General features: G+C 46.9%; 1 protein-coding gene across 14 annotated transcripts in view; it reads right to left on the bottom strand.

The window, feature by feature from the left end:
• Positions 1 to 26,302, bottom strand: part of KLHL20 (kelch like family member 20) — a 142,360-nt gene that overhangs the window by 84,740 nt on the left and 31,318 nt on the right. For 7 of the 14 annotated variants that reach the window (XM_047840427.1, XM_047840435.1, XM_047840431.1 and 4 more), the window contains one exon: positions 7,246 to 7,418. The exons of 2 other annotated variants lie outside the window; for them this stretch is intronic. The gene's annotated coding sequence lies outside the window, so the exon portion shown is untranslated. Of the gene's footprint in view, positions 1 to 7,245; positions 7,419 to 10,394; positions 10,465 to 11,174; positions 11,196 to 26,302 lie in introns of those variants that run through there. 5 more of the 14 variants (XM_047840437.1, XM_047840429.1, XM_047840436.1 and 2 more) reach the window with 3 other exon arrangements.

The following is a 26,302-nucleotide window of genomic DNA, read 5'->3' as shown; positions in this document are numbered from 1 at the left end:
AATGTTTACTTATCTTTGAGAGAGAGAGAGAGAGACAGAATCTGAGTGGGAGAGGGGCAGAGAGAGAGACACACACAAGGAATTTGAAGCAGGCTCCAGGCTCTAAGCTGTCAGCACAGATGCTGACATGGAGCTTGAACTCACAAACCATGAGATCATGACCTGAGCTGAAGTCGGACACTTAACTGACGGAGCCACCCAGGTGCCCTTTTCTGTGTTTCCTAAATTACACATATGAGGGAAATCATATGGTATTTGTTGTTCTCTTATTTCGCTTAGCATAATAAATTCTAGCTCCATCTACATCATTGCAAATGGCAAGATTTCATTTTTTTTTGATGGCTGAGTAATATTCCATATTGTGTGTATGCACGTGTGTGTGTGTGTGTGTGTAAAACATCTTTTTTTATCCATTAGTCAGTATGTGGACACTATGGCTCTTTCCATGGTTTGGCTATTGTTGAAAGCGCTGCTATAAACATTGGCGTACATGTGCCCCTATGAATCAGCACTATTGGGACCTCATCAAGATAAAAAGCTTCTGCACTGCAAAGGAAACAATCAACAAAACTAAAAGGCAACCGATGGAATGGGAAAAGATATTTACAAATGACATATTGGATAAAGGGCTAGTATCCAAAATCTATAGAGAACTTAACCCAACTTGACACCTGAAAAGCAAATAATTCAGTAATTTTTTAAAGTTTATTCTGAGAGAGCGAGCGAGTGAGCAGGGGAAGGTCAAAGAGAGAGAGGGGGAGAGAGAGAGAAAGAGAAAGAGAATCTCAAGCAGGCTCTGTGCTATCAGCGCTGAGCCTGATGCGAGGCTCAATGACCTGAGCTGAAATCAAGAGTCAGACACTTAACCGACTGAGCCACCCAGGTGCCCCAAAAAGAAAAAAAAAAATCAGTGCCTGAATATTGAAAAAGAAATGAGTGGAATTACATGTCAAATTGGTGGCATACTGTGAATCCTGTAACATGCCAGCCAAACATCCTTCAGAAATGAGGGACGTAATCCATCAGTCACTAGAAGTGCTGTTGACAGATCTCAGCTGTCAGCCTTTTCTGGGAAGCACTCCAGTAGAAGAGAGCTGCCTGCCCCAGGTCTCACTGTCATCCTGTGATAGCCTTAGCCAGTGACTGGTTGATACAGGGGTACAAAAGCACCTCTCCCTTGCCCCATCTTGGAATAAGTCATCCCAACTCCAGAGCTCCCCAGAGGGTCTGCACAGGCCTCTGCTGAGACTGCACTGTAGCCCAAATTCTCTCTCTGACCTGTTTCCTTACCCTCCTTTCCGGTCTTGATCCCAAAAGCAGTCTGTAATAAATTTCCTTCATGCCAAACTCCATCTCAGAATATGCTTCCAGATTAGCCTAATAATGACAACCGGTGCTAGGTATGCCAGGAGTGATTTAAGCAGTAGTCAGGATGACAGGATTTTGGGTGTTGGGTCATCTGTTGCCAGGCTAGCAGACAGGATATATCATTTTTGGTGGTAGAAAGAGTATAAACAGTCCTGGACACAACTGTAATGCAATTGTTAAAACTTTCACTATCAGCAAACTGTGTATTTTAGGGGGGGAAGCATTCTATGGGTGCAATGTATCAGGTGTCAGAAATATACAGAAGAAATGTGAGTGGGCCATTGCTAAGTTCATTTGGTCCTATCTAATAAAATACAGAGTAATTAACTGGCTATTAAAAACTGTGCATGAAAGCCAAAGCATTTCCTAGGTAACAAATATAGAGGTTCTCATGTTCTGCAAATGGAGGACAGAAAAAGCTCAGGACCAGTTCTAGGACTTGATCAGAAGAGTAGCAGAGCCTCAAAGAAGACTGAACTCTCAATATCAGCAAGTCTGCTATACCAAGGACAGGGTGCTAGTTGGGAAAGAGTGGGAAATTGACATATGAGATGAAGACATCTGGGTTCATGCACCCCAAAATATTTAATTTGCAAAGATCCTTGAATCCTTTGTGCCAAAGAAGTGGCTGCCTCCTCCCTTGCACTAGTACTCCTTCCTTGCTGTAGGACAACATGAACCCTTTCAGGATCAGCTCTAGTCTCCCTTGTCTAGGCTTACCACTAGACTAGTAAGTAGAATTAAGTCACCAAATAACCTGGCTAGGGATATGGTAGTCTGATAATGCAGGAAAAGGACTACTATGTCTACCCCAAGGAGCTCAGAATCCTAGGAGAATCCACATGATGATGGAGTAGAAGGAACTATATCCCAGGAGCTCAGGGTCTGGGTTAGTATACATGGGACTGAATTCTGAGGGCACTAGATCTAGAGAAACAGAATACAAAGTTGAATAAGGGAATTTAATTAATTTTGAAGCACTCTTCTGGGATACAGTATTTAATAACCTGGCAAGGCTCTCAGGAGATGGTGCAAATATGCTGTAGACTGGCTTAATAAGCATGAAAAGTGATGGTCCATACTAAATGAAGGAAAGATGCCAGAATTGCCATGGAAAGCAGTAGAATAAGAGATTAAAAAGTTCAATGACAGGGATGTTCACTTTCACCACTGTTGTTCAACACAGTACTGGAAGTCCTAGCTTCAGCACTCAGACAACAAAAAGAAACAGAAAACAAACAAACTGGCAAAGAGGAAGTCAAACTTTGACTCGTCACAGATGTCATGATACTCTACATGGAAAACGCAAAAGACTCTACCAAAAATTGAGAGAACTGATATGTGAATTCAGCAAAGTGGCAGGATATAAAATCGATGTACAGAAATTGGTTGCATTTCTATATACCAATAATGAAGCAACAGAAAGAGACATCAAGGAATCCATCCCATTTACAATTCCACCAAAACCCATAAAATACCTAGGAATAAACCTAACCAAAGAGGTAAAAGATCTGTACGCTGGAAACTATAGAAAGCTTATGAAAGAAATTGAAGAAGAACACAAAGAAATGGAAAAACATTCCATGTTCACAGATCGGAAGAATAAATATTGTTAAAATGTCTACATTACCCAAAGCAATCTACACATTCGGTGCAATTCTTATCACAGAACTGGAACAAATGATCTTGAAATTTGTATGGAACCAGAAAAGACCCCGAATAGCCAAAGTAATGTTGAAAAGGAAAACCAAGGGGCACCTGGGTGATTCAGTCAGTTGAGTGTCCAACTTTGGCTCAGGTCATGATCTCAAAGTCTGTGGGTTCAAGCCCCACCTGGGGCTCTGTGCTGACAGCTCAGAGCCTGGAGCCTGCTTCAAATTCTGTATCTCCCTCTCTCTCTGTCCGTCTCCCACTGGCGTGGTCTCTCTCTTTCTCAAAAATAAATGAACATTAAAAAAAGGAAAAGAAAAAAAAGAAAAAAGAAAAAAAAATAAAAAAAGGAAAAGAAAAAAAAAAGAAAAAAACACAAAGCTGGAGACAATACAATTCTGGACTTTAAGCTGTATAACAAAGCTATAGTCATCAAGACAGTATGGTACTGGCACAAAAACAGACACACAGATCAATGGAACAGAATAGAGAACTGAGAAATGTACCCACAAACATATGGCCAACTAATCTTTGGCAAAGCAGGAAAATAATACCCAATGCAATAAAGTCTCTTCAGCAAATGGTGCTGGAAAAACTGGACAATGACATGCAGAAGAATGAACCTGGACCACTTTCTTACACCATACACAAAATTATATTCAAAATGGATGAAAGACCTAAATGTGAGACAGGATACCATCAAAATCCTACACAGAAAACAGGCAACAACCTCTTTGACCTTGGCTGCAGAAACTTCTTACTAGACATGACAAGCAAAAATGAACTACTGGGACCTCATCAAGATAAAAAGCTTCTGTAGAGCAAAGGAAATAATCAGCAAAACTAAAAGGCAACTGATGGAATGGGAGAAGATATTTGCAAATGACATACCAGATAAAGGGTTAGTATCCAAAATACAAAGAACTTATCAAACTCAACACCCAAAAAACAAATAATCCAGTGAAGAAATGGGCAAAAGACATGAACAGACACTTTTCCAAAGAAGACATCCAGATGGCTAACAAGCACATGAAAAGATACTCAACATCACTCATCATCAGGGAAATACAGACCAAAACCACAAGGAGATACCATCTCACCCCTGTCAGAATGGCTAAAACTAACAACTCAGGAAACAACAGATGTTGACAAGGATGTGGAGAAAGGGGAACACTTTGCACTGTTAGTGGGAATGCAAACTGGTGCAGCCACTCTGGAAAACAGTATGGAGTTTCCTCAAAAAATTAAAAACAGAACTAGCCTATGACCCAGCAATTGCACTACTAGCAATTTAGCCAAAGGATAAAAAAATGCTGATTCGAAGGGTCACATGCACCCCACTGTTTATAGCAGCACTACCAACAATAGCTAAATTATGGAAAGAGCCCAAATGTCTATCGACTGATGAATGGATAAAGAAGGTGTGGTATACATACACACACACACACACACACACACACACACACACACACACACACACACACAGGAATATTACTCAGCAATCAAAAATAATGAAATCTTGCCATTTGCAATGTGGATGGAACTAGAGTGTATTGTGTCAAGTAAAATAAGTCAGATAAAAACAAATATATGACATCACTCATGAATTTAAGAAACAAAACAGACCAACATCAGGGAAGGAAGGAAAAAAGATAAAAACAGAGAGGGAGGTAAACCATAATATTCTTAAATGTAGAGAACAAACTGAGGGTTGCTGGAGGGGTGTTGGGTGGGGAGACTGGCTAAATGGGTGATGGGCATTAAGGAGAACACTTGTTGGGATGAGCACTGGGTATTATATGTTAAGTGATGAACCACTAAATTCTACTCCTGAAATCATTATTACACTATATGTTAACTAACTTGTATTTAAATTAAGAAAAAAACAACTGGGCTCCCTGATTGCAGTAAGGATGTCAGGATGGCCCCACTTCCCCCATACACACAATACAGGCTAGATGACATAACCTAATCCTCATAGGTCAGGTAGATACAATTATTATAATGCGCAGGAGGGTCAGAGTGGAAGGACCCTCTATAAGAGTTGTAGAAATGGTTAGTCTCCACCCCATGCATAGTTTGAGTGATGCTGCATGGCCCAAGGCCCCACATACCACATAGTTTAGCATAGACCATCATAGTATATGGCTCAAGGGCTCCAGGTAAACAAAGACAGGTCCGACATTCCAAGGGCTTAGAAATTACCTTCCAGAAGCTGAGGGAAAAGGGCCAACTTTTCTCTGGACAAGAAAGAGTTAATTTTCTCCCCAGCACTTTCATCCACATGTACCTCTACCCTTCTGTCATACCAATTTCAGACCAAAGTGGGTGTCTGAGCATTGCTGGAGAAAATCACTTGATTGTGCAGGTTGGGGTCACTTCAAACTCATGGTCTTCAATCTCAATCACCTCTTCAACGCCACCACAATTTTTACTTGTTTTGCCAAATCTTCATGCTGTTCTCACCCCCCACCCCCTCACCCCTTCCTCCTTCAGTTTAAGCATACTTGGTCTAAGGTCATCAGGCTTGGTTTTCTTCAACTATAAATCCCATAGGATGAAAAATTATCCGTATCCAAGCCACTGTTACTTTTTTCACTTCAAAATTAGGAGCCCAAGTGAAGTTCTTCCTATTTGAGGTCATAATTCCATAGATACTCTAGCCCTTTACCTTCTAATTTCTTTTAGGATCTTACTTCATCAGTCACCTCTTCCCCTAATGTTCTCTTTCTAACAGTTCCTTGCTGTCACACTATAGATACACTTAGGCTTCTGTGATCCTCTCCCTGCAGTGACATCTCCTTTGATACTTTGTATTCCTTTAACTTCTGAGCAATTTCTTTCTTCTACATCTTTTTCAAACTTTTCAAAAGAATAGCAGATAGTCACTGCCACCACTTTGTTTCCAAATATAGTTGTGAAATCAATTACCCTGATGTTACGTCTGACAAATGCCAAAATTATCTTACATTAAAAATAAAGATATTTCCTGCAATTAGTTTTCTTAAAAAGCTTTTTATTCTACCTTCTTCAGAGCTAGAATATTCTATTCTTAGTGGTTCTACTTCCTAATCTCCTTCATTCGCTCCTCAGTCCCCTGCAATCTTGATTTTGCCTACCACCCTTCACTAAAACTGATCCCATCAAGGTTACCCCTAAGTGCCAAATTCCATTGTCATTTCTTCAGTATTTTTTGAAATGATTTCCTTGGCTTCTATGTTGCTACACTCACCTGGGTCTGTTCATTCTCTCCCTATCTTCCCATTCCTACTCCTCAATGTGGCTGTCCCCAGGGCCTGCCCTGAGCCCTCTGTGCTTTTATTCATTCACCTTGGATGATTCCATCCTCTTTGAAGGTTTTAGTTAACATTTATATGCCAATGACTCCCAAATTTATATCCCAGTCTTATCTATTGAGCTTTAGATACAAATGTATGTTGGCTAGAGGCACAGTGAAATTGCTGACCTTGCTTGTCGAAGACTGAACACATCACCCTGATTCTAACTCTAAAAATATCACAATATCTCTAAATTAGAAGACCCCTAGCCATCTGGTCATCCAAGATAGAAACTTGGGAGTCACTCTTGGCTTCTCTTTGTGTCTTGTCTTCCTCCAAACTGTTCTCCACATTGCCGTCTGACCTCTTCCAACCCCTTTAACTACTTCTCTCACCTCTCTCCCAACCACATATTCTCTGCCTGTTACAATCTACTTATGAATTTATTGTGCTATTTATTTTGTGGCTTCATGCCTTTTTAGAAATTTCTTTCGGAATGCCTTTTCCCACTTCTTTGCCTATTACATTTCTATTTATCTTTTGATTTTAGATTTTCATTCTGCCATCCTCTATCACATTATTTACTATTCTGAGACTTGGGTCATCTCACAAGTATGCCTTATAGGGCTATAATTAAGTCACGGACACAAAGATGTTGAGATGGAGAGGGTGATAGAACACCAGAGCATCCTGCTAGAAACCTGCCTCCAGGTTAACATTGATCCTCTAACCAGTGATATTCAAGCACAGTTGGTCATCCACCAGTGAAACCCCTAACTGCAATTTCATCCTTCTCAAATTTCATATATTTACCCCAAAGGATAGAATGTTTCTAAAATAAAACCATACTGTATTTTTCCCCTTCCACATCATGGGGCACTGATATTGCAAGTTACAGAAATATAATCCTTTTTTGGATGACTCTGAAAAAAGTAGTTGACTGTAATACCTGAAAAAGGAAAATAAAAAATGGCTTCAGGCATGTCTACCACCAGGGCTCAAGTGATGGCATCAGGTTTCAATCTCTTGTTCACTTCTTGGCTCTTCCATTGCTCTGTCAAACTCTCCCCACAGAGTGGCAAGACGGCCAGTAGCAACTGAGGCTGACCTCATCAACTCCTGCTGAAAAAAAGAATGCCCATTTACTTAGAGCTCTGGCAAAAATTCAGGATTAGCTTGATTGCATTGATTTGTGTTCTATGATTTTTTTCCTGACCTGATCGTTATAACCAAGATATATGACGTTATATCCTACGTTATAACCAAGTGTAGGAAACACTGCTTGGCCAGGAGTCAGTCTGGAGTGGGATTAGCTCCCCCCAACCACATGGACAGAGGGTGTACCAAGGAGGCTCCCTCCTGGAAAACTGGTGCTATAACCAGAGGTGGAAAGCTGAACAACAGGCAAAAACAATGGACGTTCTCTCAACTGTGGAGATGAGTGATCTACAGAAGTAGTTCTTCAGCGACACTCCAAGAATGGCATTAGTATATAATTATGGCCCAAAGAATGGCTCCAAATAGATCATTTTGAAATCAAATTACCATTTTGGACAGGCATCCCCTAATATTTAATTAGTTTATAGCTAACCAGTGGCAATCCTGTGGTGATTTAAACCAGGCTGCCCTATGTTCAAATCCTGGTTCAGCCCTTTCCTAGTTGTATGGTTTTAGGTAGGTGACTCAACTTTGCTGAGTGTCAGTTTCAAGAATAAGAATACCACCTTAGAAGAGTTGCTATGGGAATTAGCGATAGTAGCGTAGTACTTAGCATGTGATATGCCATCAATCAATGAAATATAATTATTAATTTAGCATATTAAGTTACCTTGGAGTAACTTTCAACTGGTTATTCTATCCTGTTATTTCATCAGAAATTAACACTGTATAAAGAACATGATTCCCAAGCTATAAACTATGGAATTCAAGAAATACAATAATAATTAACATAATTTCTATTCAGAAGCCCCGTTCTCTTAGGGTAGAAAAAAACAATTTCAATCAATTTGGAAACCTCTCCCCCTACCATAATTTTCTGGAGCAGACCTAATTTCCAGGGGGCTTGAATACTTTTTAACTCCTCTGCTCCTTCAGCTTTTGTATACCAGAACTTCACTGTCTTAGCTGCATTGTTAGTACAGTTGTTAGTACCCACAGGTTGTTGCTAAGATTTGTCTCTTGCACATCCATTTGGCCCCTTCGGATCCAATGGCTTTTTTTAATATTCTTATGCCAGGGGCGCCTGGGTGGCTTAGTTGGTTAAGCGTCTTACTTCGGCTCAGGTCATGATCTCACGGTTCGTGGGTTTGAGCCCCGCGTCGGGCTCTGTGCTGACAGCTCAGAGCCTGGAGCCTGCTTCGGATTCTGTGTCCCCCTCTCTCTCTGCCCCTTCCCTGTTCATGCTCTGTCTCTCTCTGTCTCAAAAATAAATAAAAATATTAAAAAAAAAATAAAAAAAATTATTATGCCAAACTTGGGGGGCAGGGGATAGGAGTCAGAGGGGATCATGGAAGTCTTTCTGTGGCATCTGGGTCACCCTCAGGCCAGGATTCTCCTTTATAAGGCTGTTTCTAACCTGGTTTGCCTAATGAATCATGCAGCTGTTTTCTGACGTGGAGTTAAGAGGAGAACAAGGCCCTTTGCTTTTAGGTTTCTTGGACCTACTTAGAGTCTTTCTATCCTTTCTAGCATTCAGAGCACTAAAAATAATCTTTAAGAATTCTGTTTAACTTGCAGGATCTAAATCCATTTAAGCCTTTACATCAGCAGTCATATTTGGGAATTCTTCAGACCCAATGAAGATTAATTAAAAACAGATTCATGCACGATCATTCACCAGAAGTCATCTTCCATCCAGATATTAAAAAAAAAAAAACAACTCCAACCAGGCTATGAAACACATAGTACATACATATTATAATACATTGTGTACCTAAATAGGTCTTGTTCCACCAACAACTTCAGGAGGAAACCGGTGCTTAAGCAGAGCAAAGGTGCTGCATGGTGATGGCAGGAGCCAGAGAACAGATGACAAAGCTTCTAGACTATTGTTCCTGTCTGTAATGTTGAACTTTAATATTTTGACTACTGTAACTACTCTGAATAAGAAAAAGTTAATAATTATAGTTAAACATTTTTTCAACTTTATTCTTTATTCTATAAGTTCAGATCTATGATAGCAATATTTTGCTTGGGTCTTAGAACAAATATTTATTTTAAAACAGGCTATTCAGCCTTCAGCTCAAATGTTCTGGGCTCTTCTAAAATATTATCTCCTCAAAGGTTTTCTGGTAGAAATAGTAAAGAAACGAATGTTTTCCTTCACTAGTTGTCTTTACTACCAAAACTTCGAAGTCTTTGCTCTGTGATTAATATGGACATTTACACAATTTCTGGGTAAGCGTGACCCTTCTCTGCTGGCTTCTTCTGATGCCCCAGTTCCAGCCCTTGTCTTATTCCCGATTAAAACTTTGCCTGTTTTGGATCTTAAATTCCTCAACCAAATGATAGGTAAATTTCCAAGATCCTCACACACATACTTGGCACTTCTGAGTTCTCAGGAAACGCAAGGTGACAATGACCACAAACCATAAGACAGAGACCCCCAACAGACTAGAAAATTAAGCAAGCTGTCCGTGTTATAATTACAATCTTTGCTAGTTTTCAGAAAGCATCCTCATATTTTTGGAAAATTCTTTGGTTCAAAGGCCAAAAAGAAGATTTAAGATGCGCCTGGCAACCAATGTGCACGCCTTATTTTTGTTTTATTAAAAAAAATTTTTTTTAATGTTTATTTTTGACAGAAAGAGAGAGACAGAGCATGAGCCGGGGAGGGGCAGAGAGAGAGAGAGAGACACAGAATCCGAAGTAGGCACGAGGCTCTGAGTTGTCAGTAGAGAGCCCGACGCGAGGCTCGAACTCACAGAAACCGAGATCATGACCTGAGCCAAAGTCGGACGCTCAACCGACTGAGCCACCCAGGCGCCCCAAGTTTTATTTTATTTTTTTAAGTTGCAAACTAAACATAGACCATATTATAGAAAATTTTACCAAATAAAAAAAACCCGCACGCCACCGATCTGGACGCATTTAACTCACTTGGACGTATTCCTACCGGTGTTCTCCCGCGCTCTCACCACACGCTGGCAACCTTGACCCTCGCGCGCTGCCGGAACCGCAGCGCTCGGGGCGGCGCTACGGCGCACGGGTGCGCCGTCGCCATGGTAACCGCGGAAGCCAGGGGCCTGAGGAGCGGTGAGTCAGGGTCCCGCTTGGAGGGCCGCGGTGGGCGCTCGGGGTGGGGGCCGGGGGACGAATGGACGTCTCCTCGAACTGCAGCTGGGGCGGGAGCGGCAGGGGGAGCGGGCTTCGGCCGCGGCGTCCTCGGGGTTTGCCTCTCACTAGAGCTTTCCGTAGCGGCTCTCGCCCCGCGGACAGCCTCGGGGATCCCAGAGGGTCCCTCAGGGGTTCAGGCCGGAAGGCGAACTCGGGTGTCCAGAAGTGACTGGCGCCCGCCCTGCGGGACCTGCTGGGACCTCTCACACGAGAGGCTTGATCGGGCACTCAAAGACAAAGCCTGATCAGCACAATCCCCTGTGGGATACACTCGGCCCTTCTGGGAGACCACATCCTTCCTGGGGTTGTTGCACCTAGAGCCTCGTGAGACCTAACAATAACCATGACCTTCAAAGTACCCCTCAAGCTAAACATCACCCTTATTCTAAACATAGCCTACAACTGACCCGCACCCTCGCAGGGACCCTCACTTCAGCCCTCCAGGGAGATCACGGGACTGCTGTCACTTCGGCCCTGCTTACGTCCCTGGACCGAACCCGAACTCCATTTTAGGCTGTCTCCCCATGGTGACCCAATACTTACTTCTGTGCAAACCACACACGTGGGGTTCAGAAGAGGAGCCGGATTCCTCGGCATGGAACGTGGAACATGACCAGGTAATTTCCAAAGCTCAGAGGGAGCTGCACAAGGGGGTTGCTGAGGCTCAACCAAAGTGTGGTCCATAACCGAGGCTGGCCCTAGCCCCTAAAGACTAAGCCTGGCTGGCACCCTCCAATGCGACCTCCCTCAGCCCTCCAGGGAGATCACTGCACTGCTTGGGTTTCAGCACCTAGGGCCTCCTGGACCCTAACCCTAACCGTGACCCTCGCAGTACTCCTCAACCTAAACCTCACTCCAACTCTAACGCTAATCCTACACCAGACCCTCACGTGCACATGGTCCCTCATCCAACACCCCCCATGTAGATAATGTGAGTAGTGTTGCTTCAGTGCTGCTTATGGCCCTGAAGCAAACCCTAACTCAAACTAAGGCTCTCTCCTGATGGTGACCCAATTCTTTAGTCTGAGGATACCACACATATGGAGTCCAGAGGAGGAGGAGTATTACTCGGCGTGGAATGTGGAATATCACCATGTAATATCTAAAGCCCAGATGTTGCTGCAGAAGTGGTTGCTGAGGCTCAATCAAAGAATGGCCCACGATGGAGGCTTGCCCTGGCAAACAAAGACTAAGCATGATGGACAACCTGCAATATGCCCTTCACTGAGCCCTCCGGGAAGCTCACTGCATTGCTGTTGGTTTATCGCTTGGAGCCACCTAGGACTTAACCCCAAACCCAATAATGAACATAACTATACACACCAACCTCACCATGAACATAACTATGAACAGAACTATAACAATGAACATAACTATAGACACCAACCTCACCAACTCTAACCGTAACCCTACATCTGACCTGCACCTGTGCATGTGCCCTATTCAGCCCTCCGTGTAGCTCAAGGGACTGGTGTCGCCTCAGCCGTGCTTATGTCGCTGGAACATACCCTAACCCTAGTGATGGCTCTCTCCCAATGGGGATCGAGTTCCAAATTCTGAGAACACCACGCCCATAGGGCCCAGACCCCTGAAGTATTATTCGGTATGGAATTGGAACATCATCATGTCAATTCCACTGCCGGCATGGAGTTGCACAAGGAGGGTGCTGAGGCCCAACTGAAGAGTGGCACACACAGGAGGCTGGCTCTGGCATGGAAAGACAAAGCCTGAACTAGAGGCTTTCATGCAGTCTCCATTCAACCCTATGTGGAGACCACTGCACTGCTAGGGGTTCACCACCTAGAACCTCCTGGGACTTAAACCTAACAGTAACCTTGACCCGCACCATACCCCTCAACCTAAAGTTCATACCAACTCTTACCATAATCCTAAACCTTACACTCATTAGTGCATGGGCGCTCACTTCAGCCTTCCAGGGTGATCACAGGTCTCCCGTCCATTCAGCCCTATCTAAGTCCCTGGTCCAAACCCAAACACTAGCTAAGACTCTCTCTTGATGAGGACAAAATTCCTAAATCTGATATGACCACACACATGTGGGACCAGAAGTGGTACAGCGTTACTTTCCACGGAAAGTGTCCTGAAGGGCACAGACGCTCCCAGTACCTGAAGGCACGCCCCATGCCTGAAGCCGCTCCCCATACCTGAAGCCGCTCCCCGTGCCTGAAGACAAGCTCCGTGCCTGAAGGCAAGCCCCTTGCCTAAAGCCATGCCCCGAGCATGAAGCCATGCCCGGAGCATGAAGCCATGTCCCATGCCTGAAGGCAGGTCCAATGCCTGAAGGCTCGCCCCTTGCCTGAAGGCTCCCCCTGCCTGAAGGCTGCCCCATGCCTGAAGGCTCGCCCCTTGCCTGAAGGGTTAGGCATGCCCAGTGCCTGAGGGCATACCCAGTGACTGATGTCAGTCACTCCCAATGTCTGAAGTCATGCCCAGGGAATGAAGTCAAAGTCACTCCCAGTGAAGGAAGTCACACCCAAAGTCACTCCCAGTGAGGGAAGTCCCTCTCAAAGTCACTCCCAGTGAGGGAAATCCCTCTCAAAGTCACTCCCAGTGATGAAAGTCACTCCCGAAGTGACTGCCAGTGACAGAAGTCACTCCAGATGTCACTCCCAGTGACAGAAGTCACGCCCGAAGTCACTCCCAGTGAGGGAAGTCCCTCTCGAAATCACTCCCAGTGACTGAAGTCACTCCCAGTGACTGAAGTCAAAGTCATTCCCAGTGACTGATGTCATAGTCACTCCCAGAGACTGAAGTCAAAGTCACTCTCAGTGTCTGCAGTTACTCCCAGTGACTGGAGTCTCCACTCACAGGGACTGCAGTCATCACTCCCAGGGCGTGAAATTGGCACTCCCAGTGCCTGAAGACACTCCAGGGGAAGGACAGAGTGAGAGGGAGACACAGAATCCCAAGCAGTCTCCAGGCTCTGTGCTCTCACCACAGAGCTTCCTGGGGAAGGACAGAGAGGGAGACATAGAATCCCAAGAAGCCCCTCCAGGCTCTCTACTCCCAGCACAGAAACCCCAGGCTCTGTGCTCACAGGACAGAGCCTCCAATGCCTGAAGGCACTCCCCTTGTCTGAAGGCACTCCCCTTGCCTGCAAGTCACCAGCACTCTCTAAAGGCATACCCCATGCCCGAAGGCATGCCCTGAGTCTGACTGAGCTCCCTGTGCAGGATGGGGCATTCCGTGTCTGAGTGTCACAGGCTCTCCCCTTGCCTGAATGGCACAGGACCTCCTCTTGCCTGAAGCCGCGCCCCATGCCTGAAGCCATGCACCATGCCTGAAGCCACTCCCTATGCCTGATGGCTCGCTCCATGCCTGACTGCGTGCCCCATGCCTGAAGAGCACAGATGCTCCCCTTGCCTGAAGGCACGCCCCTTGCATGAAGCTGCTCCCTGTGCCTGAAGGCACTCCCAGTACCTGAAGACAAGCCCCATGGCTGAAGGTGCACCCCTTGCCTGAAGATGCTCCCTGTGCCTGAAGCCACTCCCTGTTCCAGAAGACAGGACCCATGCCTGATAGAGCTCTGTATGCCTGTAGGCAAGCCCACTGCCTGAAAGCAAGCCCCTTGACTGAGGCAGCGCCCCATGCATAATGCCTCACCCAGTGCCTGAAGGCACACCATGTGCCTGAAGGCATGTTCCATGCCTGAAGGCGCTACCCTTGAATGAAGGGCACAGGCACTCCCTGAGGTGCATACCATGCCTGACAGCGCACCCCTCGCCAGAGGGCGCCCCGTGCCTGTGGAAAACAGACTCCCCCCCCCCCCCCCCCCCCCCGCAGTGCCTTAAGTCAAGCCCTGTGCCTGAAGCCGCTCGCTGTACCTAAAGGTGCTCCCAGTGCCTGATGACAAGCCCCATGGTTGAAGGTGCGCCACGTGCCTAAAGACGCTCCCTGTGCCTGAAGCTGCTCCCTGTTCCTGAAGGCATGCCTCTTGCCTGAAACAGCTCCAGGTGCCTGTACTCAAGCCCCCTGCCTGAAGGCACGCCCCTTGCCTGAAGGCACCCCCCATGCCTGAAGGCTTGCCCCATGTCTGAATTCTCACCCTGTGCCTGAAGGCTAGCCCCCTGCCTGAAGGGCACAGGCATGCCAGGTGCCTGTGGACATGCCCAGTGATTGAAGTCAGTCACTCCCAATGACTGAAGTCTTGCCCAATGAATGAAGACACTCCCAAAGTCACTCCCAGTGACTAAAGTCAAAGTTACTCCCAGTAAATAAAGTTACTCCCAAAGTCACTCCCAGAGAGGGAAGTCTCTCCTGAAGTCACTCCCTGTGATGGAAGTCACTGGCAAAGTCACTCCCAGGAATGGAAGTCCCTTGCGAAGTCACACCCAGTGACAGTAGTCCCTCTTGAAGTCACTCCCGACATCACTTCCAGTGACTGAAGTCAAAGTCACTCCCTGTGGCTGATGTCATAGTCACTCACAGTGACTGAAGTCAAAGTCACACTCAGTGTCTGCAGTTACTCCTAGTGACTGCAGTCATCACTCCCAGTGACTGAAGTTGGCACTCCCAGTGCCTGAAGGAACTACAGAGGAAGGACACAGAGAAAAGGAGACACAGAATTCCAAGCAGCCTCCAGGCTCTGTGGTCTCAGCACAGAGCCTCCCGGGGAAGGACAGAGAGAGAGGGAGACAGAATCCCATGAAGCCTCCAGGCCCTGTGCTTGCTGCACAGAGCCTCCACTTCCTGAAGCCACTCACCATGCCTGAAGGCACTACCAGTGCCTGAAGGCACTCTCTTTGCCTGAAAGGCACTCTCTTTGCCTGAAAGGCAGAGGTACTCTCTGAGGGTGCACCCCATGCCTGAGGGCATGCTGTGAGTCTCAATGAGCGTCCTGTGCATGATGGGGCATCCCTTGTTGAAAGGCACATGTGCTCTCCTTACCTGAATGGCACAGGAGCTCCCTGTGCCTGAAGATGCGCCCCATGCCTGAAGATGCTCCACATGCCTGAAGGCAAGCCCCATGCCAGAAAACACTCCACTTGACTCAAGGGCACCGGCACTCCCTGAAGGCGTGCCCCATGCCTGATGGTGCACCCCGTGCTGAGGGCGCCCTGTGCCTGATGGCGAGCCCAGTGCCTGATGGCGCGCCCTGTGCCTGAAGAGAACAGAACTCCCCGTGCCTGAAGTCGCGCCCTGTGCATGAAACCACTCACTGTTCCTGAAGGGGCTCCCAGTGCCTGAAGACAAGCCCCATTGTGGAAGGTGCACCGCGTTCCTGAAAATGCTCCGTGTGCCTGAAGCTGCTCCCTGTGCCTGAAGGCATGCCTCTTGCCTGAAACACCTCCATGTGCCTGTAATCAAGCCCCTTGCCTGAAGGCAAGCCCCGTGCATGAAGCCCCGCCCAGTGCTTGAAGGGACGGCCCATGCCTGAAGGCTTGCCCCATGCCTGAATGGCACAGGCATGCCCAGTGCCTGAGGGCATGCCCAGTGACTGAAGTCAGTCACCCCCAATGACTGAGTCATGCCCAGTACATGAAGTCACTCCCAAAGTCATTCCCCGTGACAGAAGTCACTCCCAATGTCACTCCCAGTGATGGAAGTCATTTGTGAATTCACTCCCAGTGACGGAAGTCCCTCTCGAAGCCCCTCTCCCAGTGATGGAAGTCACTCCCCAAGTCGACTCAATCTCCCAGGCCCACAGTTCCACTCCAGCCATGATCAGGGTGTCCTCCAGCTGCTGGCCTCTGCCCTGTCCATCCCTCAGTGAGAAATCTGGAGTAGGATTATGCATTTCACAGGACTGATCAAGAAATATGTGATCCTCAGAGACCTCCTGCACAAGGTTGCTGTCCGTGGAGACATGGCATCCTGAGGGAGGATCTGACTCCATGTGTGGCCTCCTCACTCATCTCCCACAGTCACTGCTGGTCCCTGATCCTTACCCACCATTACAAATCAGCCATATGCTAGGGTCAGGTACCTGTCTATCTGACCCCAAGCACCAGGAGTCAGTGAATATTTCTAAAATAAATGAGCACAGGCACCCCATGCATCTAGATATAGGAAGTTACCATCACCCCAGAAAACTCTCTCGGGCTCCTCTGCAAAAAGGGCGATCTTGCTACTATCCTACATCACTGCAACTTCTGCTAGTTTGTTACCTGTGTGTATAGGAACCACACTGTGTACATTCGATGGGGGGTGGGAGTAGGTCCTCCTAGAAGCAAACACTGAAACAGAGACAGAACAGTGAAAGTACTATTAAGGGATACTAAGAAAAACAAAGTGGAGAGCTCAGGGTTAGCAGAGAAAGCATGCAGGCAGATCTGACACATTTTTAAGATATATAATCACCATACTCTGTCACCTCACACAGTCCTCTTCAAATTTCAAAATAGTTGTCGTATAAGGCAGTGAGATTTACGAGATTTGGGGTTATTTCCCTATGGTCTTATGTTTTCCTACATGCATTCCCTCTTCGGTACTTAATCTGTGGCCTCAGATGAACACTTTAGTGTGGATGCATCTGCGAGTCTCTATGTAATGGAATATGATTGTCTTCAGATCTCAGATGTAGAACTCTGATATACACATTCTCGTAATTATCTTTTTCTTTCTTTGTCTGGCAGGGCCTGAATCTTAATAGAATAAGTATGCCGTTGTCTTCTTTAAAGTGGCGATCCCCAATCCCTGGGCAGAGGCGTTAACCGTCTTAGTTTAATGAACTTCTGTGACCATCTTTTTTTGATGATCATTTGTGTGGAGATATCTTAATTGAAACTGTGAGAAGGGTGAGTGGATATTTCCCAGACATTTTGCAGATGCATTCTGTATTCAATGTCTTCTTTTCATTATGTCCTTAGAAACAAATATTACCCCTCTTTCACAGATAACCCATCTCAGGCTCTGTGTAGGTCCCACTGAGAATTGGTATTCTGGCTGAGATAGCAGGAACACAGGGAAACCCTCGGGATATTGTGAGAGAAGTTTAAGGAGATAGATGCAAAGCCGTAGTCAGGTTATGTCAGGGGTCCAGCAGGGGTGGCATCTGGGCATCCCTGAATTGTAGGTTTACCCAGGCTAAAGGCCAATGCAGGCACTCAGCTGATCTAGATCCTGTCTTCACTTTTAGTCTCACTGAAGGATATGAACTTATGCAGACAAGTATTTCCTTAAGACCAAGTTAAATTTTCTATATATCCAGGGCATTTTTCACCCATAAATATCCAGAACCTTCAGACAACTCAGGGAGACAACAACCTTTTTAGATGATCACCTGGGTGCACTTTGACAAATATGACATTTTGGAGAGGAACCTTGCATTGGGCACTGAGAGTAATCCCACATAGTAGCTCCGTGTGGAACTCATGCTCCCTGCTCAGGCTGTGGTCAGTCAGGAATGGGCTACAACTGCATCTCACTGAACCCAGGACCCTCCCCTCTGCACTTCCTCAAACTCTGCTTACTGTCCTCTAATTTCTCAAATTTCTATTCCTGTGTGATTCAAGTTTCCCCCACTCCTTCACTGGTGCTTTCAACATGGTGACCACAAGGTCTATGTCATATAATGCATGTGCCCCATTTCACACAGGACACCTAAGTCACCTACAGTTAGGGGTGCATCTCATCCTTCACAGAACTCAAAACATTGTGTCTGTAAATATGCACCAGTATGCCCGATACATCTGTCTTTGTGTAAAAATCTTCTTTCTTGTTGACAGGAGAAACCAAAAGCTGACCTCATTACGGGGAAATGATACAGTCCATTGAACATATGTCCTGAGAAACTTGAGATATGTTACAAAGTCCTCAGGCAGTTTTGCAGTTGAATTGCCAAGCCCTAACAACCATCTCTACATTTTTCCCACAGAGTGTTTCACGAAGTAGATGAATATGCTTTAGAAATCCCTAACCACTTCAGTTTATCTACCCACATAGAGGAGGTGGAGGAAGGGGGGGGGGTGGTTCATAGCCCATGACTGGTGATGAAGGACTGTCCATGGGGTTAGGGTTAGGCGTTAGGGTTAGGGGTTCGGGGTTAGGGTTAGGGTTAGATTAGATGGTTAGATTTAAAGGGTTAGGATTACGGTGAAGGTTAGGTTTAGGGTTTAGGGGCTAGGGTTGGGGTGTAGCTTAGGGTTAGGGTAGGGCTTAGGTGTTAGTGTTAGTATCAGCATTAGCTTCAGGGTTAGGGTCACGGTCAGGGTAGTGTCAGGGTCAGGGGATAGGGATTAGGTTAGGTTTTATTGTTTAGAGTTTAGGTTTTAGGTTTTGGGGTAGGGTTAGGGTTAGGGTTAGGGTTAGGGTCAGTGTTTGGTTAGGGTTAGTGTTTAGTATTTATGGTTCGGGGATTAGGGTTAGTGGTTAGTGTTCAGGTCTAGGGTTTAAGTTTATGGTTACAGTTAGGATTTGGATTCGGATTTGGGGTTTATGGTTCAGCGTTTTGGTTAGAGTTTGTATTATTGTTGTGGATGGTGTTAATGTATATTAGTGCCATGGTTTGGGTTAGGGATAGGATTTAGGGCTAGGATTAAGGTTTGGTTTTGGGTTAGGGTTAGGGTTAGTAGTTAGGATTTAGGCCCTAGGGTATTGCAGGGGCTGAACCCACAGCATTGCACTTGTCTACCAAAGGGCTGTGGTGAGGTTGCAAGGTCGGTTGCCTGTCACGATTAATCTTTTGGTTCCAATCCAGGCAACTGTATGGGAGAGTGGTCTGGTAGGCCTCAGGAATATTCTTGGGCAGCTGAAGCCAGGTTTTTGAAATGACATGGTGATGTTCCAGGTTCTAAGCCGAGTGATCCTGCAACACTTCTGGACCTCAGAGCGTGGTGTTGTCAGACTTTGTTATTGGGTCCGCATGGGTAGAGAGCCTTAAGTAGGGTTATGGTTTGTTACAGGGACGTCGGCAGGGTGTAAGCGACTCTAGTTTTGTGATCTCCCTCTATGACTGAATTGAGGACCCATGCGATGGTGCTTTTCAACTGTAGGTTTAGGGTTGAGATAGTGTTAGGATTCGGTTGAGGGTTCTGTTTAGGTTTAGGCATAGGTTTAGGGTTACGTTCCAGGAGACACTAGGCGCTGAAACCAGAGCAGTGCAGTTGTTTCCCCGAAAGTCTAATTTGAAGGAACAATGGATGGTGCCGATTAGGATTAGTCTTTGAGTTCCAAGGCTAGTCGACTGTATGGGCCACTAGTCGGGTAGGCCTCTGGAAATCTCTCTGGATCTTCAACCGGTCCTTCAAAAGAACATAGTATATTACATGTCCTATGCGGAGTTATGCTGCACCGCTTTTGTTCCCCAGGCATGTGGTGTTGTCATACGTTGTTATTGGGTCTAATATCGAGAGAGACTTATCTAAGGTTAGGGTTCTGTCCAGTGACATTTCCAGCTCCAAGCGAAACCAGTCTCGTCATCTCCCTCGAGGTCTGAAGTGAGGGCCAATATGACGATGCGGAGCAATTGTAGGGTTTGGGTTCGAGTTAGGTTCGGTTTCAGTTGAGGTTTCTGATGAGGGTTAGAAGTAGGGTTCGGATTTTGTTCCCAGGAGGTTCAAGGCGCTAAACACATAGCAGTGCACTTGTCTCCCTGAAGGGCTGAGTTGAGGGCACAAGGGAGGGTGCCGGTCAGGGTTTGTCTTTGGGTTCCAAGGCCAGACAACTCTATGGGCCACTGGTCGGTTAGGCCTCAGGAATACTTTTGAGTACCTGAAACCCAACCTTGGAAACAACATGGTGATGTTCCAGGTTCTATGTGGAGTGATCCTGCACCGCTTCTGGACCCCAGGCGCATGGTGTTGTCAGATTTTGGTATTCGGTCCCATGGGAAGAGAGCCTTAGCTAGGGTTAGGGTTTGGTCCATGGACATCACCAGAGCTGAAGCAACTCCCGTCTCGTGATCTTCCTTGAGGGCTGAAGTGAGAGCCTGGGTGATGGTACGGGTCAAGTGTACTGTTAGGTTTCGAGACTGGGTTAGTTTTGGTTGGCGGTTCTGGTTGGGGTTAGGGTTACAGTTAGGTCCCAAGAGGCTCCAGGCACTGAACCTCCAGCAGTGTGGTTGTCTACCCAACGGGCTGAGTTGAGGGCTCAAGTGAGGGTGCTGGTCAGGATTAGTCTTTGGGTTCCTATGCCAGATATCTCTATGGGCCACTGGTTGGGTAGGCGTCAGGATTCCTCTCAGATAGCTGCAGTCATGTTTTGGAAACCACATGGTGATGATCCAGATTATTTGTTGAGTGATCCTGCACCATTTCTGCACCCCAGGCGCTTGGTGTTGCCAGACTTTGGTATGGGGTCCCCATTGGGAAAGAATCTTAGCTTGTGATAGGTTTCGGTCTAGGGACATCGCCAGGGCCAAAGCAACTCCAGTCTTGTGATCTCCCTCGAGGGCTGAAGTGAGGGCCCATGCGACGGTGTGGCTCAACTGTAGGGTTAGTTTTCAAGATAGGGTTAGGTTTTGGTTGAGAGTTCTGGTTAGCATTAGGTCCAAACAGGCTCCAGGAGCTGAAGCTACAGCAGTGCAGTTGACTCCCCGAAGGGCTGAATTGAGGGCACAAGGGAGGGTGCCCTCAGGATGAGTCTTTGCATTCCAAGGCCAGACAACGCTGTGGGACAGTGTTTGGATATTCCTCAGGAATACTCTTGAACAGCTGCCACCGGGCCTTGGAAATGACATGGTGATGTTCCAGATTCTATGCTGAGTGATCCTGCACCGCTTCTGGACCATTGGCATGTGGTGTTGTCATTTTGGTATTGGGTCCTTATGGGGAGAGAGCCTTATCTAGGGATAAGGTTCGGTCCAGAGACAACACCAGGGCCGAAGCGACTCCAGTCTCGTGATCTCCCTCGAGGGCTGAATTGAGGGTCCTTGCAATGGTGTGAGTCATGGGTTTGGGTTCGAGATACCGTTAGGTTTCTCTTGAGGGTTCTGGTTAGGGTTAGGGTTAGGTCCCAGGATTCTCCCTGCGCTGAACCCACAGCAGTGCAGATGTCTCCCTGCAAGGCTGAGTTGAGGGCATAAGGGAGGGTGCCGCTCAGGATTAGTCTTTGGGTCCCAGGCCATACAATTCTATGGGTCACTCATTAGTTAGGACTCAGGAATTCTCTTGTGCACCTGTACTCAGGCCTTGGAAATGACTTGGTGATGTTCCAGTTTCTATGCTGAATGATCCTACATCGCTTCTGGACCCCAAGCACGTGGTGTTGCGAGACTTTGGTGGGTCCCAATGGGGAGAGAGCCCTAGCTAGGGTTAGGGTTTGGTCCAGGGATGTCCCCAGATGCAAAGTGACTCAAGTCTCTTGATCTCCCTCGAGGGCTGAAGTGAGGGCCCATGTGACGGTGCGGGTCAAGTGTAGCATTAGGTTTCAATTGAGGGTTCTGGTTAGGGGTAGGGTTAGGTCCCAGGATGCTCCTGGCTCTGAGTCCACAGCAGTGCAGTTGTCTCCCCGAAGGGCTGAGTTGAGGGCACATGGGAGGATGCCGATCATTTTTAGTATTTCCGTTCCATTTCCAGACAACTGTATGGGCCATTGGTTGTGTAGGCCTCAGCAATCATTTCAGAAAGCTGCAGCCCGGCCTGAGAAACGACATGCTGAAGTTCCAGGTTCTATCTGGAATGATCCTTCACTGGTTCTGGACCCCAGGTGTGTGGTGTTGTCAGACTTTGGTTTTGGGTGCCCATGGGTAAGAGCCTTAGCTAGAGTATGGTTCCATCCAGGGTTGTCGCCAGGCTGAAACAACACCACTGTTGTGAATTCAATGGAGGGCTGATGTGTGGCTGTGAGTCTGCTATAGAGTTAGTGTGCTAGATACGGTTAGGCTTAGGGTGAGGGTTATGTTTCAGTTCACCGTTAGTGTTAAGTCCCAGGTGAGTGAAGGCAGTGACTCTACAGCAAAGCAGTTGTCTTCCTGAAGGCCTGAGTGCAGTATAGAAGGGAGCGTTTTCGTTCGCATTAATCTTTGGGTACCAAAGCCAGACAAACATATGGCCCGCCCTTTGGGTAGGCCACAGGATTATTCTTGTGCAGCTGCTGTCGTGCTTTGCATATGACATGGTGATGTTCCACGTTTCATGCCTCGTACTTATGCACCGATTCTTGATCCCATGTATGTGCTGATGTCAGACTTTGTAAATGAGTCCCCCTGGGGATAGACACTTAGCTAGGGTCAGGGTTCAGTATAGGGAAGTCGCCAAGTCCAAAGCGACACCAGTGTTTTGAATTCCATGGAGCGCTGAATTGAGGGCACATGCGTGGCTGTGAATCTGGTTTAGAGTTAGTGTACTAGATAGGGTTAGGGGTAGGGTGAAGGTTATGGTTAGGGTTATGATTAGGGTTAGGGTCAGGTCTCAGGAGGCTCTAGGCACTGAACCCACAACACTGGTGTTCTCTCCACAAAGGGGTTAGTGGTGTCCCAAAGGGAGGGTGTCAATCAGGACTAGTCTTTGGGTTCCAAGGCCAGACAAATGTAAGTGTCACCCTTTGGGTAGGTCTCAGGATTCGTCTCGTGCAGCTGCAGTCGCGCTTTTGAAATGAGATAGTGATGTTCCACACTCCATGTCGAGTATTTCGGTACAGATTCTCGAAACCGTTTGCATGCTGTTGTCAGAATTGGAATTGGGTCCCGGCGGGGAGAGAGCCTTACCTAGGGTTTGTGTTAGGTCCAGGGAAGTCAGCAGGAGCGAATTGACTCCAGTTTCGTGATCTCCCTCGAGGACTGAATTGAGGGCCCATGCAACAGTTCGGGTCAAGTGTAGGATTTGGGTTAATGTTAGGGTTAGGTGTAGGGTGAGGGTTATATTTAGGGTTACGTTAGGGCTGGGGTTAGGTCCCAGGAGTCTCTAGGCACTGACCCCACTGCAGAGCAGTTGTCTCCCTGATGGGCTGAGTGGAGTACACAAAGGAAGGTGCCAGTCAGGATTAGTGTTTGGTTTCCATTGCCAAACAAATATTGGGCAAGCTTCGTATAGGCCTCAGGAATCCTCTCGTTCAGCTGAAGTTCCTCTTTGAAAATGACATAGTGATGTTCCACGTTCCATGTCGAGTATTTCTGCACCATTACTCGAACCCATGTGCGTGCTCTTGTCAGACTTTGCAATTGGGTCCCCATGGGGACAGAGCCTCAGTTAGGGTTAGGTTTCGGTCCAGGGGAGTCACCATGGCAGAAGCCATAGCAGTGTTGTGAATTCCATGGGGGGCTGAAGTGGGGGTATGTGCGTGGCTATGGGTCTGGTGTAGCTTATCAAGTTTGATAGGGTTAGGTGTAGGGTAAGAATTATGTTTAGGATTAGGGTTAGGTTTAGGTTAGGTTTAGGTCCCAGAAGACTCCAGACACTGATCCCACAGCAGAGCTGGTGTTAACCCGAGGGGCTGAGTGGAGTACCCAAGAGAGGGTGTCGGTCAGGATTAGCCTTTGACTTCCAAGGCCCGAGGAATGTATGTGTCACCCTTCGTGTAGGACTCAGGAAGCCTCTCGTGCAGCTGCAGTCGCTCTTTGGAAATGACATGGTGATGTTCCACGTTCCATGCCAAGTATTTCTTCACTGATTCTCGAGCCCGCGTGCATACTGTTGTCAGACTTTGGAATTGGGTCCCCAAGCCTTAGCTAGTGTTAGGGTTTGGTCCAGGGAAGTCACCAGGCCTGAAGCAACTCCGGTTTTGTGATCTCCCTCGAGGGCTGAATTGAGGGCACATGCGAGGGTGTGGTTCAATGTAAGGTAGGGTTAGATATAGGGGTAGGTGTAGGGTGAGGGTAATTGTTAGGGGTACAGCTAGGGTTATGGTTTGGAAATAACATGGTGATGATATATATTCCATACCAAGTATTTCTACACCTGTTTCGAACCCTTGTGTGTGCTATTGTCAGATTTTGGACTTGCTTCCCCATGGGAGAGACACTTAGATAGGTTCAGGGTTTGGTCCAGGAATGTCACCAGGGCCAAAGCAACTCCAGTGTTGTGAATTCCATGGAGCTCTGAAGTCAGGGCACATGCGCAGCTGTGGGTCTGGTGTAGACTTAGTGAGATAGATAGGGTTCAGTGTAGGGTGATATTTATGGTTAGGGTTACTGTTAGGTTTAGGTTTAGGTCCCATGAGACTCCAGACACTGACCCCCAAACAGAGCAGGTGTCAACCTGAAGGGCTGAGTGTGGTACACAAGGGAGGCTGCCCGTCAGTCTTCGTATTTGGGTTCCAAGACCAAACAAATGTATGGGCCACCCTTTGGGTAGGCCTCAGGATTCCTCCCCTGCAGCTGCAGTCGCGCTTTGGAAGTGACATGGTGATGTTCCAAGTTCCATGCCAACTATTTCTGGACCAATTCTTAAACCAGTGTGAGAGCTGTTGTCAGACATTGGAATTAGGTCCCAATGCATACAGAGCCATAGCTAGGGTTAGAGTTCATTCCAGCGGTGTGGCTATGGCCGAAGAGACTCCAGTCTCGTGATCTCGCTGCAGGGCTGAATTGAGTGCCCATGCGAGTGTGCGGGTCAAGTGTAGTGTTTGGGTTAGAGATAGGGTTAGGTGCAGGTTGAAGTTTACGATTAGGGTTAGGGTTAGGTCCTAACCCAGCAAGCTCCAGGCACTGAACGCACAACAGAACAATTGTCTCCCCGAAGGGCTGAGTGTAGGATACAAGGGAGGGTGACTGTTAGGATTAGTCTTTGGGTTCCAAGGCCAGGAAAATGTATGGGCCACCCTTTGGTTAGGCCTCAGGAATCCTCTTGTGCAACTACAGCTGTGCTTTTGAAATGACATGGTTATGTTCCACGTTCCATGCTGAGTATTTTTGCACCGATTCTCGAACCCTTGTGGGTGGTGTTGTCAGATTTTAGAATTGGGTCCCCATGGGGAGAAAGCTTTAGGTAGGGTTAGGGTTCAGTCCAAGGAAGTCGACAGGGCTGAAGCGACTCCAGTCTCATGATCTCCATCGAGGGCTGTGTTGAGGGCCCTAGAAAAGGTGGGGGTCAAGTATAGGGTTCAATTAGAGATAGGGTTAGGTGTAAGTTGAAGGTTATGTTTAGGGTTACGGTTAGGGTTAGTTTTAGGTCCCAGGAGGCTCCAGGCACTGAACCCACAACAGTGCAGTTGTCTCTCCGAAGGGATGAATAGAGTACATAACGGAGTGTGCCGGTCAGTATCACTTCATAGGATCCAAGGCCAGAGAGATGTTTGGGTCACCCTTGGAATAGGCCTCTGGAATCCTGTCGTGCAGCTGCAATCACACTTTGCAAAAGATATGGTGATGTTCCATGTTCCATGCCGAGTATTGTTGCACCGATTCTCGAACCCGTGTGCGTGTTGTTGTCAGACTTTTGAACTGGGTCCCCATGGGGATAGACACTTAGCTAGGTTAAGAGTTCTGTACAGGGAATTGCTAAGGGGAAGTGACACCAATGTTGTTAATTCCATGGAGGGCTGAGGTGAGGGCACATGTGCGGCTGTGCATCTGGTTTACTTTTCATGTGCTAGATAGGGTAGGTTGAGGGTTATGTTTAGGGTTATGTTTACGGTTAGTGTTAGGTCCCAGGAGGCTCTCCATCCATGTAGTTTCAAATGGCAAGATTTTATTCTTTTTGACGGCTAAGTAATATTCCATGGTGTGTGTATGTATGTATGTGTATACACACACATGCACACACACACATATACATACTATGTATGTATGTATGTATGTATATATGTATGTATGTATATATACCACGTCTTTA

This window comes from Prionailurus viverrinus, chromosome F1, assembly GCF_022837055.1.
Source record: "Prionailurus viverrinus isolate Anna chromosome F1, UM_Priviv_1.0, whole genome shotgun sequence".
Lineage (NCBI taxonomy): Eukaryota > Metazoa > Chordata > Mammalia > Carnivora > Felidae > Prionailurus > Prionailurus viverrinus.
The sequence above is the reverse complement of the archived record's forward strand: the minus strand, read 5'-3'. Positions and strand labels throughout refer to the sequence as shown.